The 15,008-nt window shown below is 42.6% G+C and overlaps 1 non-coding gene across 1 annotated transcript; it reads right to left on the bottom strand.

Annotated features, from left to right (window-relative positions):
- Positions 1 to 5,870: 5,870 nt before the first annotated feature.
- On the bottom strand, positions 5,871 to 5,974 carry LOC130950021 (small nucleolar RNA R71). Its single transcript, XR_009073507.1, has one exon. It is a non-coding gene; the product is annotated as a small nucleolar RNA R71 (small nucleolar RNA).
- Between the last annotated feature and the right edge of the window lie 9,034 nt (positions 5,975 to 15,008).

Below are 15,008 nucleotides of genomic sequence, written 5' to 3'. Positions count from 1 at the left end.
TTGGTCGAGGGGGTTGCAACGGAGGCAGGGCGCGGTGGAACGGATGCTGGGGTCCATTGCAACGGAGGCAGGGCGCGTTGCAACGGATGCCGGACGCGTTGCAACGTTGGCTGGGGTCGTTGCAACGGAGGCAGGGCGCCATGCAACGGAGGCAGGGCGCTATGCAACGTTGGCCGTGGCCGTTGCACCGGAGGCAGAGCGCGTTGCAGCGTTGGCTGGGGGCCGTTGCAACGGATGCTGGGCGCGGTGCAACGGATGCTGGGGTCCGTTGCAACGGAGGCAGGGCGCGTTGCAAAGGATGCCGGACTCGTTGCAACGTTGGCTGGGGTCGTTGCAACGGAGGCAGGGCGCCATGCAACATTGGCCGTGGCCGTTGCAGCGGAGGCAGGGCGCGGTGCAACATTGGCTGGGGTCGTTGCAACGGAGGCAGGGCGGCTTGCAACGTTGGCCGTGGCCGTTGCAACGGAGGTAGGGCGGCTTGCAACGGACGCTGGGTGCGTTGCAACGCATGCTGGGTGCGATGCATCGTTGGCTGGAAGTGTTGCAACGGAGGCTGGGTTTGGTGCATCGTTGGCTGGGAGCGTTGCAACGGAGGCACCCGCCGTTGCAACGGAGGCACCGACCGTTGCAACGGAGGGGCCAAATTTTCATATCTCACAATTGGCTCGTGCACTTTTTCTGAAATTTTGAGGGAGCCTTGGTAATATTATTTAAAGGCCACACAAAAAAATCCAGGTCAAAAATCGCATGTTTGCTTCGTTTTTCATTTTTATTGAATTTCCGGCTTTTTGGGTGGGAGAAAAATCGGCAAAAAAAAAACCACATGGTGTAAATTCACCAAATTTGGTGGATGGAAAGATCTTATTTTTCTAGAGGTTGTCGCAAAAAACGGCAACAAAATTCGACCTCTAGAGCAGTTTGCTTGAGTTGGCTGGTTTCGTTGCAACGGAGGCACCCGCCGTTGCAACGATGGCTCGGAGCGTTGCAACGGAGGAGCCAAATTTTCATATCTCACAATTGGCTCGTGCAATTTTCCTGAAATTTTGAGGGAACCTTGGTAATATTATTTAAAGGCTGCACACAAAAATCCAGGTCAAAAATCGCACTTTTGCTCCGTTTTTCATTTTTTTTGAATTTCCTACTTTTCGGGTGGGAAAAAAATCGGCAAAAAAAATCCACACGGTGTAAATTCACCAAATTTGGTGGATGGAAAGATCATATTTTTCTAGAGATTGTCGCAAAAAACGGCATCAAAATTCGACCTCTAGAACAGTTTCCACGAATATGTCTCCTCACGGAAAAGGATGTCTACCCGTGGCACTTTGGTAATGGCTCGGCAGCCTATTATAGGGGGAAGGGGTGTCGTGCTGCCAAAACTCGAGTTGCCCAAAGGCTTGCTGGGCGCAATGCCAGCAAGATGCACGATGCCTTGCCATCCCCTAGGCACACTAGCAAGCCCGTTGTGGTTGTGGTGTGCCGTCGGGGTCCCCCGCCCCGGGTCCAAGGTTGAGCACGGGCATCGGGCTGCTGCAAACCCCGATCACCAAAGGACCAAGAAGGGAAACACGTCCATACACGGCCCATCTAGGCACCACCTAGGGAGCATGGCGTGGTGGAGTTGTGCCTTGTGCACCCGCGGCGTGCTCGCCCTACGTCTAGGGTTGACGCAAGACGGTGCCCGACGCGGTGTTGGTTTTGTTGTGCGTCTTGCTTAATCTAGACGGTGCGGCTGTTCGATTATTGCCCGAAGCACCTCATGCCTTGGGCTGTCCCTTGAATGTTCTTCGTCGCTTCCCCCGAACCCTGCCCAGCGGAGTTGGCTCGGCACTCCCGTATGCTTTCGCTTGCCTGCACGCTCCAAGGAGTGCGGGGGGCGGTTCGTCCGGGCGTGCTGGGTTTGTGGACCGTGGTGGCGGATGAGTGGTGTGCGGGTTGTTAGTGTGTCTGGCTCCTTGCCTCGCGCACCGAACGGCCGCGCTGAAACTCGAGTTGCCCAAAAGGCTTGCTTGGCGCAATGCGAGCAAGGTGAGATGCCCAAAGGCTTGCTGGGCGCAATGCCAGCAAGATGCACGTTGCCTAGGCACACTAGCAAGCACGTTGTGGTTGTGGTGTTGCTGCCGGGGTCACCCGCCCCCAGTCCAAGGTCGATCACGGGCGTCGGGCTCCGGCGAAACCCGATTGCCGTAGGAACAACGAGGGAAACACGCCCATGCACGGACCATCCAGGCACCACCTATGGATCATGGCGTGGAGGTGTTTTGCCTTGGGCACCCGCCCGGGGCAACTCCTTGAGCTTGGCCCAGGACAAGGGATCATCCCCCAAGTCTGAGCACGGCGTGGGAACGGCGGGCGGCCTGTGCGCCCCCGCGAGGGGCAACGCGGCGTGCGCGGCCCAACGCTAGGCCATGCCTGGTGTGGCGCACGACGCGGATGACCGATATCCGTGTGGCGGGTGTGTCGTGCGCCGGGGTCAACGCGACGTCCCCGTCCTATTACTTGGAGGGGGCAAGTCGAGGAAGATGGCTTTCGGTTTGTGTCCACTCTGGTGGGGCATCGCGTTGTGCTCGGCCTGGCTCTAAGCTCGACCTACGACGGGTCCCGACCTGGTGTGGCTTGTTCTTGTGACTTGTTCACGTTGCTTGTTCTAGACGGTGCGGCTTTTTGGTTCTGGCCGAAGCAGGTGACGCTTCGGCCTGTCCCTTGATGCCAAGGCATCTTAGGCTAGTTTCACTAGCATTTTTCTGTTAGTTTTAGTTGTTTTATGCATTTTCTTGAGCTTAAAGTAACCAAGAATGGTTAAATGAACAACAAAGCAATGAACCATCCAAACAGTATGATTTTGATGCAAATTCCATGAGTTTTTAGTTATATTACTTGAATGCTATGAATGGATGATTTCTCATGAAATTTTGCAAGACTTTGATGCAATTGTTTGGATGATTTCAGGGAAGAAGAGGCTAGGCAAGGAAGCAACAAAATCAATAAAGGAAGCTTGAAGTTCACATGTGGAGAATCTGAAAGTGGCGTTTAACCTCCAGTTTAACCTTAAACTGGAAGTTAAACGCCAGAATAAGAAATGCATCAAAGCTGAAAGTGGCGTTTAACCTTCAGTTTAAGGTTAAACTGAAGGTTAAACGCCAGAATCATGAAAGCTGAGAAAAGAGGAAACTGGCGTTTAACCTCCAGTTTGACCTTAAACTGAAGGTTAAACGCCAGAATGAGAATGGCACCAAGGGAGCATTTCCACGTTTAACCTCCAGTTTAACCTTAAACTGGAGGTTAAACGTGTTCGAACCATATTATGCACCAGGAAGCCATTCCCACGTTTAAGCTCCAGTTTGACCTCAAACTGGAGCTTAAACGTGTTCGACATTCACACTCCTGGGCTACCTTCTTCATTCCCACGTTTAAGCTCCAGTTTAAGGTTAAACTGGAGCTTAAACGTGTTCGGCGTTTTTGCTCCTCCAGGGTTGCCTTCTCATTTCCACGTTTAAGCTCCAGTTTAACCTTAAACTGGAGCTTAAACGTGTTCGACCAGAATTGCCTCCAGGGTTGCAATCTTCATTTCCACGTTTAAGCTTCAGTTTAACCTCAAACTGAAGCTTAAACGTGTTCGATTAATTACCCTCCTGGGTTGCTTTCTTCCAATTCCACGTTTAAGTTTCAGTTTAACCTTAAACTGAAACTTAAACTTCAACTTAAACGCCACCTTTTGAAAGGGTTTCTGGGCCAAATATATTGAAGTTTAAGTTAGCATTTGAGCACAAATATTAACTTAAACGTATTATGGTATGAAACCCAATTGAATATCATGGTTTATGGGATTGGGCCGGAAGAATTGATGAGTCTGGAACTTCAAATTGTTGAGTCTTGTGTCATTACTTGTTTATCACTAAAATTGCTCAATGAATGTTACAGAATTGGATCACAGCCTCATCAGGATTATGGATCATAAACCCAAAGCAAAAGGGAATCAAGAAAAAGCCTCAAAGCCCAAGAAACTCAACAGAAGCTCAATTTAGAAAGTGTATAAATAGGATAGAATTGAAGTTAGTTGGGACTTTTTGATTTTTGGGAACTTTTGATCATTTTGCTATTTTTCATACTTTGTAATTGAATTCAGAGCTATGACTCACTAAACCCCCTTCATTGGGTTAGGGAGCTCTATTGTAATTCAATGAATCAGTAATAGTTTTTATCTTCTTCTTCAATCTTTTCTCTTGAATTTTGTTAGAAAGCTTCTCGATCTAATTCCATTGGGTAGTTGTCTTGGGAAAGAAACTACCCATAATTGGAATCCTTCGGAACCTTGGGAAAGGAATGATGGATTCATGCTAGAGAAGCTTTCTCACAGTGAATTGGATTGGGGTTTGGATGGATATTGTGACATGTAATCCTACCAAATTGTGGTTCATGAAACTGTGTGGTATAATCAGTGATCGAGCATCATCTCTTCTTATGAACATTTAAACCAAGGGATTGGGAATTTGTTTGTTTTTAGAGAGAATTGGTGAGCCAAGGAATTGGGATCCAATCATATAAGATTGCCAAGCAAGATTCAATGAATGCATTGGTTGAGGAAGAGATGAAAATGTTTTGATTCGGAGATTTCAATATCTCCTGACCCCAATGAACCCCTCTTTCTTATCTACACTTTCTATTTACCTTCTGCAATTTCAATTCATGCAATCAACCCAATTCCCTCTTACTTTCAGCAATTTACTTTCTCGCATCTTAATTCTCGCAATTTAAGTTTATGCAATTTCAATTCCTTGCAATTTACGTTTCCTGCCACATTTACTTTATGCAATTCACATCCAAAAGTTGATTCCGCTCAACTAAACAAACTTCTAATTCGAATTGCTCATTCAACCAATCCTTGTGGGATTCGACCTCACTCTATTGTGAGTTTTTACTTGACGATAACCGGTGCACTTGCCGGAAGGAATTTTGCCGTTCGTGCAATTTCCTAAAATCGTAGCATAACAAGTTTATGCGCATCAAGTTTATGGCGCCGTTGCCGGGGATTGGTTTTCGATTGACAATTCTCAAATTGGAAGTTAACTAGATTGAGCATTTTTCTTGTTTTGTTAATTTAGTTCAAGTTACTTGTTGAATTTTAATTTCTGCACTCTGTTATTTGCTTTTTCTTTCTTATGCCTTTCAATTCTAGCAACTAACTCACTGACCCACTAACTATTTGAATTAATTCCTCAACTGCTCTAACCATACTCTTCCATTAACCAAGAGTATTCCACTTGTGTGTTGCTTGTGGTGTGTTCTTGTATGACAGGTAGGAGAGGAGAGACATCAACTCCTCCATATACCGAACCAGAGAGGACCCTCATAGACTTAGAAGGGAAGCAAGAGGGAAGAGAGTACTGAGAGAAGAAGAATCTGAAGGAGAATCTGAGGACAACTTTGAGGAAGCTCTAGATCTCAACATGGATAGAGAATTTCACAACCATGAGGGGGCTGATGGAAACAATGCCATTCCTGAGAGGAGGGTTCTTGGTTCATACTTAAACCCAACCTCTGGGAATTGTGGTAGCAGCATTCAGAAACTACCCATTCAGGCCAATAATTTTGAACTCAAACCACAGTTAATATCACTAGTGGAGAACCATTGTTCATTTGGTGGGAGTGCTAATGAAGACCCAAACCAACATCTCACAAAATTCCTGAGAATTTGCGACACTGTGAAGTCCAATGGAGTCCAGGACGATGCCTATAAACTGCTCTTGTTCCCATTTTCACTTAGGGACAAGGCAGCTAAGTGGCTGGAATCATTCCCAAGGGACAGCCTAACAACCTGGGATGAGGTGGAGAGCAAGTTTCTGGCACGTTTCTACCCCCCACAAAAGGTCAATAGGCTTCGATCTGAGGTTCAAACTTTTAGACAACAAGATGGTGAGACGCTCTACGAGGCATGGGAGAGGTTCAAAGAATTGACAAGGAAATGTCCACCAAACATGTTCCCTGACTGGGTGCAATTGCATATTTTCTATGATGGACTTTCTTATGAATCAAGGAAGGCTATAGACCATTCATCAGGAGGTTCATTGAACAGGAAAAAGACTGTGGAAGAAGCCATTGAAGTGATTGAGATAGTGGCTGAGAATGAATACTACTATGCTTCAGAGAGACACAACACTAAGGGAGTCATGGAGCTGAACCATGTTGATACAATTCTAGCCCAAAACAAGGTGTTTGCCAAGCAACTAGCAGAGCTCACCAGGAAATTAGACACAAAGCAAGTAGCTGCAATACACACACAAGATCAAGAGGAAGTAAGCATTGAAGGAGGTGACTGGGAAGAGGCCAATTATGTGGGAAACCAACAAAGGCAATCATATGATCCACATTCTAACACTTACAACCCAGGATGGAAAAACCACCCAAACTTTGGGTGGGGAAACCAGCAAACCCAACCACAAAACCACAAACCTTACAACCACAACCAACATAACAATTCCACATACCAAAACTCCAACCAAAGATCATACCAAGCCACACAAAACACTTACTCCCAACCACCATATCATGGCCAAAATAATCAACATGACCAACCTAATCCGAACCAACAATTTCAAGATCAATTAAACAGGATAGAAAGAATGCTTGCAACCATGAGTCAAGACATAACCGAATTGAAAGCCTTTAAGGAAGAAGTAAATTCCAACTTGCAAAACCAAGGAGCTGCCATCCAGAAGCTAGAAAATCAAATTGAGTACTTGTCTAAGCAAACTCCTGGGCCAAGCGTTTCTCATGCTGCCAAGGCTATTGCAAGGGAAGAATGTAAGGCTATAACCCTCAGAAGTGGAACGAAGCTGAAGGAGATCTCAAAGGAAACCACAGAGGATGAAGAAAAAGAAAATGTGAGAGACAAGGAACAGGGACAATCTTCTACACCGTCTGCAACAAAAGAAAAAGAAAAAGAGGTCCTGAAGCCTCACACACCCAAAGCACCATATCCTCAACGTTTGATGAAAAGAGAAAAGGATGGACAATTCTCCAGATTTTTGGAGATTTTCAAGAAGCTTCAAATCAACATTCCGTTTGCTGAGGCAATAGAGCAAATGCCACTCTATGCAAAATTCTTAAAGGAATTAATGACCAAGAAGAGAAGCTGGAGAAATGAGGAAACTGTGTTGTTGACTGAAGAATGCAGTGCCATCATTCAACACAAATTGCCTCAGAAATTAAAGGATCCAGGCAGTTTCCAAATTCCCTGCATCATAGGAGAAGTCATGGTGGAGAAGGCCTTGTGTGACTTAGGGGCCAGTATCAATTTGATGTCTCTAACAATGATGAGAAGAATGAAGATTGAGGAAGCCAAACCAACAAGAATGGCCCTCCAATTGGCAGATCGAACTTTTAAATTCCCTCATGGGATAGTTGAGGATTTGTTGGTGAAAGTGGGAGATTTTATATTTCCTGCCGATTTTGTGGTGTTAGATATGGAGGAAGAAGCCAAAGCTTCTATAATCCTGGGAAGACCCTTCCTGGCTACTGCTGGAGCCATCATAGATGTCCAAAAGGGTGAGCTCACTCTTAGACTACATGATGAGAAATTGGTGTTTAACGTGTTCAAGGCAATGAGCTATCCATCAGAATCACTAAAGGAATGCATGAGGGTGGATGTAGTGGACATTGCAGTACAAGAAACCTTTGAGGAAATAACAAAGGAAGTGGCAGAGGAGGAGTTCACCAAGGATATGGAAGTTAGTGACATCAAGGCTGCTGAAACAACCATGCCAAGCATGCTAGAAAGGGTGAAAGAAGAGAAGGAAGCACCAAAACCTGAGCTCAAAGCATTGCCCCCTAATCTCAAGTATGCATACTTGGGTAGTGATGAGAGCCATCCTGTTATCATTAGCTCCGCCCTGAGCCAAGAACAGGAAGAAAAATTGATCAAGGTGCTACAAACCCATCAAGATGCCATTGGATGGACCCTAGCTGATTTGAAGGGGATAAGTTCATCCATATGCATGCATAAAATCTTGTTAGAAGAGGATGCTAGACCCTCCATTCAAGCTCAGAGAAGATTGAATCCCGTCATGAAAGAAGTGGTACAAAAGGAGGTCATGAAGTTATGGCAGGCAGGGGTAATCTACCCCATTTCAGATAGCCCATGGGTTAGTCCCATCCATGTAGTTCCCAAGAAAGGTGGCATAACTGTGGTGCCAAACGAGAGGAACGAACTCATACCCACAAGAACTATTACTGGATGGAGGATGTGCATAGACTACAGGAAGCTCAATGAAGCCACCAGAAAAGATCATTTCCCACTTCCATTCATGGATCAGATGCTTGAAAGGCTTGCAGGACATGCTTACTATTATTTCCTGGATGGATACTCAGGCTATAATCAGATAGTAGTTGATCCAAGAGATCAAGAGAAAACATCATTTGTTTGTCCATATGGAGTGTTTGCGTATAGACGCATGCCCTTTGGATTGTGCAATGCACCTGCAACTTTCCAAAGGTGCATGCTGTCCATCTTCTCGGACATGATCGAAAAGTTTATTGAAGTTTTCATGGATGATTTTTCTGTGTTTGGAAATTCTTTTCCTAGCTGCCCACACCACCTTGCCTTGGTGCTTAAGAGATGCCAAGAGACCAACCTAGTATTAAACTGGGAAAAGTGTCATTTCATGGTCACAGAAGGAATAGTCCTTGGCCACAAAGTCTCCAATAGAGGCATTGAGGTGGACAGAGCTAAGGTGGAACTCATCGAAAAACTACCTCCACCAAGTAATGTCAAGGCAGTTAGGAGTTTTTTGGGACACGCTGGCTTTTACAGAAGGTTTATTAGAGACTTTTCTAAAATAGCCAAACCTTTGAGTAACTTGCTTGTCTCTGATACACCCTTTGTATTTGATGAAAATTTCATGCTAGCCTATGAACTTTTGAAGCAAAAACTTTCCTCTGCACCTATCATTGCCCCACCTGATTGGAACTTACCTTTTGAACTGATGTGTGATGCATCAGACCTTGCTATTGGGGCAGTGTTAGGACAAAGGAAAGACAATTTGGTACATGTGATTTATTATGCCAGTAAAGTCTTGAATGATAACCAAAAGAATTACACAACCACTGAAAAAGAACTCTTGGCAATAGTTTTTGCATTTGACAAATTTAGATCCTATCTCATTGGATCTAAAGTCATTGTCTTCACTGATCATTCAGCTTTAAAATACTTACTTGCTAAACAAGAATCCAAACCAAGACTTATTAGATGGGTTCTTTTGTTGCAGGAATTTGACATTGAAATCAAAGACAAGAAGGGTGTAGAGAACAAGGTGGCAGACCATTTATCAAGGATACCATGTGAAGAAGGAAGCACACAAAGCACACATATAAATGAGTGTTTTCCTGATGAACAACTCATGGTAATTCACAAAGCACCCTGGTTTGCAGACATAGCAAACTTCAAGGCCACTGGGAGCTTGCCGTTGGAATTTAACAAGCATCAAAGGAAGAAATTGGTAAATGATGCCAAATACTTCATCTGGGACGAACCATACTTGTTCAAAAAATGTTCGGATGGCATACTCAGAAGATGCATATCAGAGGAAGAAGGAAGGGAAGTCTTATGGGACTGCCATGGATCCACTTATGGAGGACATTTTGCAGGGGAAAGAACAGCAGCTAAGGTGTTGCAGTGTGGTTTTTATTGGCCCACTATCTTCAAAGATGCAAAGGAACTAGTGAAGCACTGTCATGAATGCCAGAAAGCGGGGAACCTGCCAAGAAGAAATGAAATGCCACAACAGTTCATTCTGGAACTTGAATTGTTTGATGTATGGGGGATAGATTTCATGGGACCCTTTCCCACCTCATACTCAAATAATTACATTCTTGTGGCAGTAGACTATGTCTCCAAATGGGTTGAAGCAATAGCAACTCCAACCAATGATAATAAGGTAGTCATGAACTTCCTCAGAAAACACATTTTTTGCCGTTTTGGGGTTCCAAGAGCAATCATCAGTGATGGAGGAAGCCACTTCTGCAACAAACCATTAGAGGCATTGTTTCTAAAATATGGAGTCAAACACAAGGTAGCCACACCATACCATCCACAGACAAGTGGGCAAGCCGAAATATCTAATAGGGAACTCAAAAGAATCCTGGAAAAAACTGTGGGAACTTCAAGGAAGGACTGGTCGATTAAGCTAGACGATGCTCTTTGGACATATAGGACAGCTTTCAAAACACCAATTGGAATGTCTCCTTACCAACTAGTATATGGAAAAGCTTGCCATTTGCCACTAGAGTTGGAGCACAAGGCATTCTGGGCCTTGAAACTCTTGAACTTGGACAGCAAAGCTGCTGGAGAAAGAAGGATGTTGCAAATTCAAGAGTTGGAAGAATTCAGAGCTGAAGCTTATGAGAATGCCAAAATTTACAAAGAAAGAGCAAAGAAGAAGCATGACAGCAACATAGCCCCAAGGAAATTTGAAGAGGGACAAAAAGTATTGCTCTACAATTCTAGGCTGAAGCTATTTCCAGGGAAGCTAAAATCAAGGTGGTCTGGACCATTCCTTGTCACCAAGGTCTCCCAATATGGACAAGTAGAAATCATGGAAGAAAAGTCACAACGAACCTTCACTGTGAATGGCCAAAGACTCAAACATTATTTGGGAGATGTGGAGGAGAAGGACAAGGTTAAATATCACCTCAACTGAAGCTGACCGTCAAGCTAATGACGTTAAAGAAGCGCTTGTTGGGAGGCAACCCAACCTGAGGTAATACTCTTTTACTGTTTCTTTTATTTGTTTCAATAAAAAGGTGAAGTAGTTTCTGTGCATTGCAAAGAATTAAGTTTGGTGTTTCACACCAAACAATGAATTTGTGGATCAATAATTCAAAGGGGAATGTGTGACTCTAAGTTTGGTGTTCCACCATACAGATTAACTGAACACAACAACCTTTGAATTATATGAAAGGAACAACCATTCTAAGCAATCACAGAAATGCTTAAAATCCTTAGCAGCAACTTCATTCCAAGGAGAATTCAAGGATTCAAAGAGCAGAGGAGTAAGTAGGAGACTAAGTTTGGTGTTCACACACCAACTTAAGACTCAAACACTTGCCCATATATAGTGAGCTAACCATTCAAGTGCTTGAGAAACAAGCAACTTCATCACTCTTTGCAGGAAAGGAAACAAGGATCTTAGAAAGAACATGACGCAACAACTAGTAGAAGAAGGAGAAATCAAATTGTTTCCTGGCAACAAAGAGAAAACAAGAAATTTCACAAGGTGGTGTTGTTCCTTGACCTTTCTTTAAAAGGCAAACAAAAGCATGCTTGTTCTGGTTTAAACTGAAATTGTTGAATCTTTCTGGAATGTGAAGTTTTTAGTATGTTTGTTGGTTTACTGCTTTGAATAAAGTGAATGCCTAGATGTTTGGATATAACTTCACCTTCTTAAACAAATGCTTGCCATGCTTGTTCTGTTTCCAAAAAAAAAATTAAAAGAAAAGTTTGAACAAAAGTAACTTGGCTCAATTAGTGACAAATCAAGTAGAATTAAGTGGTGGTATGCATGCTTGATTGTTTAGTTAGCTCACTGGAAATTGAGTGTAGAATTATCATTTTTTGTGTAGAAGTTGAATACTGTCTATGGATCTTGATGAATAGATGTCTTTGGCCATGAAAAAGAAAGAAAAAGAAGAAGAAAAGCCATTGAAAAAGGGCAACCAATAAGCAAAGGAATTAAGAAAATAAAGCTAGGCACCAATGGTTTGAACTTTTGAGACATATGCCTGTGGTGTTTATGTACTAGGATCTGCTTGGATGAATAGGTTCTGTGGAGTGTTTCAACACTTGGTAACTTGGGTTAACTAACCCGGGATTATCAACCAAAAGTCCATTATCAAGAGCAACCTAGCAACAAAACATTTAGTTACACAAAGAGGTGCTGGGCACCAATGTCTCAAAAAGAAATGTGAACTAAAATGCCTGTAGTGGATATGTGTAATGCACTGATAAGAAAAAGAAAATGCCAAAGGCTTGTGCAACACATGACACTGAGCAAACAAGGAGCAAAGGAGCTCTAAAAAAAAAAAAAAAGAAAAACAAAGAAAGAAAATGTGCCAAAGACATAAGAATAACAAGAGGCCATAGCAGTGTTTGATGGATGCAATGAAAAAGTGATAATCCTCCCTGATAAGAATGAAAAAGTGATGCTGCAACTTTCTGCATAAAACCCTTCTGATGAACTTCAAATGCTTGCTAATATAGCCAATGTAATTGCTTTCTGTTTCATACTTTCTTCTCAAATATCTCAGGACTTGCTTAGGGACAAGCAAGTATTAAGTTTGGTGTTGTGATGCCAAGGCATCTTAGGCTAGTTTCACTAGCATTTTTCTGTTAGTTTTAGTTGTTTTATGCATTTTCTTGAGCTTAAAGTAACCAAGAATGGTTAAATGAACAACAAAGCAATGAACCATCCAAACAGTATGATTTTGATGCAAATTCCATGAGTTTTTAGTTATATTACTTGAATGCTATGAATGGATGATTTCTCATGAAATTTTGCAAGACTTTGATGCAATTGTTTGGATGATTTCAGGGAAGAAGAGGCTAGGCAAGGAAGCAACAAAATCAATAAAGGAAGCTTGAAGATCACATGTGGAGAATCTGAAAGTGGCGTTTAACCTCCAGTTTAACCTTAAACTGGAAGTTAAACGCCAGAATAAGAAATGCATCAAAGCTGAAAGTGGCGTTTAACCTTCAGTTTAAGGTTAAACTGAAGGTTAAACGCCAGAATCATGAAAGCTGAGAAAAGAGGAAACTGGCGTTTAACCTCCAGTTTGACCTTAAACTGAAGGTTAAACGCCAGAATGAGAATGGCACCAAGGGAGCATTTCCACGTTTAACCTCCAGTTTAACCTTAAACTGGAGGTTAAACGTGTTCGAACCATATTATGCACCAGGAAGCCATTCCCACGTTTAAGCTCCAGTTTGACCTCAAACTGGAGCTTAAACGTGTTCGACATTCACACTCCTGGGCTACCTTCTTCATTCCCACGTTTAAGCTCCAGTTTAAGGTTAAACTGGAGCTTAAACGTGTTCGGCGTTTTTGCTCCTCCAGGGTTGCCTTCTCATTTCCACGTTTAAGCTCCAGTTTAACCTTAAACTGGAGCTTAAACGTGTTCGACCAGAATTGCCTCCAGGGTTGCAATCTTCATTTCCACGTTTAAGCTTCAGTTTAACCTCAAACTGAAGCTTAAACGTGTTCGATTAATTACCCTCCTGGGTTGCTTTCTTCCAATTCCACGTTTAAGTTTTAGTTTAACCTTAAACTGAAACTTAAACTTCAACTTAAACGCCACCTTTTGAAAGGGTTTCTGGGCCAAATATATTGAAGTTTAAGTTAGCATTTGAGCACAAATATTAACTTAAACGTATTATGGTATGAAACCCAATTGAATATCATGGTTTATGGGATTGGGCCGGAAGAATTGATGAGTCTGGAACTTCAAATTGTTGAGTCTTGTGTCATTACTTGTTTATCACTAAAATTGCTCAATGAATGTTACAGAATTGGATCACAGCCTCATCAGGATTATGGATCATAAACCCAAAGCAAAAGGGAATCAAGAAAAAGCCTCAAAGCCCAAGAAACTCAACAGAAGCTCAATTTAGAAAGTGTATAAATAGGATAGAATTGAAGTTAGTTGGGACTTTTTGATTTTTTGGGAACTTTTGATCATTTTGCTATTTTTCATACTTTGTAATTGAATTCAGAGCTATGACTCACTAAACCCCCTTCATTGGGTTAGGGAGCTCTATTGTAATTCAATGAATCAGTAATAGTTTTTATCTTCTTCTTCAATCTTTTCTCTTGAATTTTGTTAGAAAGCTTCTCGATCTAATTCCATTGGGTAGTTGTCTTGGGAAAGAAACTACCCATAATTGGAATCCTTCGGAACCTTGGGAAAGGAATGATGGATTCATGCTAGAGAAGCTTTCTCACAGTGAATTGGATTGGGGTTTGGATGGATATTGTGACATGTAATCCTACCAAATTGTGGTTCATGAAACTGTGTGGTATAATCAGTGATCGAGCATCATCTCTTCTTATGAACATTTAAACCAAGGGATTGGGAATTTGTTTGTTTTTAGAGAGAATTGGTGAGCCAAGGAATTGGGATCCAATCATATAAGATTGCCAAGCAAGATTCAATGAATGCATTGGTTGAGAAAGAGATGAAAATGTTTTGATTCGGAGATTTCAATATCTCCTGACCCCAATGAACCCCTCTTTCTTATCTACACTTTCTATTTACCTTCTGCAATTTCAATTCATGCAATCAACCCAATTCCCTCTTACTTTCAGCAATTTACTTTCTCGCATCTTAATTCTCGCAATTTAAGTTTATGCAATTTCAATTCCTTGCAATTTACGTTTCCTGCCACATTTACTTTATGCAATTCACATCCAAAAGTTGATTCCGCTCAACTAAACAACTTCTAATTCGAATTGCTCATTCAACCAATCCTTGTGGGATTCGACCTCACTCTATTGTGAGTTTTTACTTGACGATAACCGGTGCACTTGCCGGAAGGAATTTTGCCGTTCGTGCAATTTCCTAAAATCGTAGCATAACAAGTTTATGCGCATCAAGTTTATGGCGCCGTTGCCGGGGATTGGTTTTCGATTGACAATTCTCAAATTGGAAGTTAACTAGATTGAGCATTTTTCTTGTTTTGTTAATTTAGTTCAAGTTACTTGTTGAATTTTAATTTCTGCACTCTGTTATTTGCTTTTTCTTTCTTATGCCTTTCAATTCTAGCAACTAACTCACTGACCCACTAACTATTTGAATTAATTCCTCAACTGCTCTAACCATACTCATCCATTAACCAAGAGTATTCCACTTGTGTGTTGCTTGTGGTGTGTTCTTGTATGACAGGTAGGAGAGGAGAGACATCAACTCCTCTATATACCGAACCAGAGAGGACCCTTCATAGACTTAGAAGGGAAGCAAGAGGG

This window comes from Arachis stenosperma, chromosome 1, assembly GCF_014773155.1.
Source record: "Arachis stenosperma cultivar V10309 chromosome 1, arast.V10309.gnm1.PFL2, whole genome shotgun sequence".
In the NCBI taxonomy this organism is placed as follows: domain Eukaryota; kingdom Viridiplantae; phylum Streptophyta; class Magnoliopsida; order Fabales; family Fabaceae; genus Arachis; species Arachis stenosperma.
The sequence above is the reverse complement of the archived record's forward strand: the minus strand, read 5'-3'. Positions and strand labels throughout refer to the sequence as shown.